Genomic DNA, 1,900 nt, shown 5'->3' on the forward strand with positions numbered 1-1,900 from the left:
AAGGCAGAAGCAACTTCTTGCTGGACTGTGTGTTTGTTTCAGTTATTTCTACTCCCACACAGGGATGGTGCTCTTACCCCAGCTCAGCCTACTAATAACTTCTCCATAGAACAGAGAACAGCTATATCAGGCATTTGTCAGTGTGTTACTTTTCTGTGGCTGGGTTAAAACACCCTGACCAAGGCAACTTACAGAAGGGGGAGTTGATTTGGGGCTCAGGTTACAGAGGTTTAGAGTTTGTAATGACGGGGACGGCTTGGCAGCAGGCAGCGGGCATGGCAAGCGGAACAGAAAGCTGAGAGCTCAGATTGTTGGCCGCAAGCATGGAGCAGAGAGAATGAGTGGTCCGGAAGTAGAGCGAGGCCATATAATCTCAAAGCTCCTTATCGGTGAAGTTCTCAAGCAAGGCTGCAGTACCTACGACTCCCCAAGAAGCACGGCCAGCTGGAAACTAAATGTTCAAGTACCGGAGCCTGTGGGGGACATTACTCATCCAAACCACAGCAGTTAAGAAGTAGAAAAGCAGTGACTGTAGCTCATTTCCTTCCAAAACTGCTGAGAGAAGCAAAGAACGGCTGTCAGCTCATTTTTCTAAGGAATCTCCAAACATCCTTTCAACTGTGCGACCCTACTAAACATGACTTTGCTGCTTTACAATGTGCTGTGTGGATAAGCAGCTGAACAGAAACCAAATTTTAGCAATATATATACCAGGATGACGTACATATACATTAAAATTTGGGGTTTTCTGGGTGTAATCTTACAAGATACATTGAAATATATATCTCACTAATCTTTCCAATAGTAACAGCATATACTGCTATACTAACTTTTAATACATACTATTTTAAAGTGTGAGATAAATGTGAAATTATTAAATATGTTCTCTTTGATGGTTATAGAATGTACTCTTAAACATGTTATTATTAGTATTTTAGTGAGGTCAGTATGACTGATTATGCTTCATTAACTATGAAACAATGCTTTATTATTCAAGAAGCCTGAGTTCATTTTAAACTGACATTTATCTTGAATGGTGTTATAGCTGAAAATGAAACCATATAAAAAGTCATGTATCTAAATAGATGCATGTTCTCAGAAAATTGTGTCATTGAATTTTCAGTCTTACTGCACATTTTAAAGATATTTTGCTGAACTTTGATTTATTAAATTTCATTCTCACCGGGCAGTGGTGGTGCATGCCTTTAATCCTAGCACTCAGGATGCAGAGGCAGGCAGATCTCCGTGAGTTCAAGACCAGCCTGATCTACAAGAACTAGTTCCAGGACAGGTTCCAAAGCTACGGAGAAACCATATCTCAAAAAACCAATAATGATGATGATGATGATGATGATGATGATGATGATGATTGATTCTCCCTAACATCTAATCAGTGACTCTTATAAAATAAAAAATAATAGTCAGTTTACTTCCCATAATCCTTGTGCTTCTAGAAAACTTTTGAAATTAATATACAAAGTATTAGATAACCATTATGACATTTTCAAGCAAAATCTGTTTTAGAAACCTGTCAAACACTATGAATTTGCATGTCATTCTTGGGCAGGGACCGTTTTAATCTTCTCTGTATCATTCCAGTTTTAGTATATGTACTGTCAAAGTGAGCACCAAAGTAAAATATTTATACAAATAAGTTTAAACTATTGTTATGGCTAAGTTTTAGGTGTGTAACTGGGAATCAATCTACCACAAGACCCAGAGCTATAGTGCCCTTGGGTATATACCCAAAGGATGCTCAATCCTACCACAAGGACACCTGCTCAGCTATGCTCATAGATACTTTATTCATAATAGCCAGAACCTAAAAACAACCTTGATGCCCCTCAACCGAGTAATGGATAAAGACAATGTGGTACATTTACACAGTGGAGTATTACTC

General features: G+C 38.5%; 1 non-coding gene across 1 annotated transcript; it reads right to left on the reverse strand.

The window, feature by feature from the left end:
• Positions 1-1,522: 1,522 nt before the first annotated feature.
• LOC119805598 lies at positions 1,523-1,629 on the reverse strand. The gene has a single exon (XR_005283925.1). It is a non-coding gene; the product is annotated as a U6 spliceosomal RNA (small nuclear RNA).
• Between the last annotated feature and the right edge of the window lie 271 nt (positions 1,630-1,900).

This window comes from Arvicola amphibius, chromosome X (assembly GCF_903992535.2).
Source record: "Arvicola amphibius chromosome X, mArvAmp1.2, whole genome shotgun sequence".
NCBI lineage: Eukaryota > Metazoa > Chordata > Mammalia > Rodentia > Cricetidae > Arvicola > Arvicola amphibius.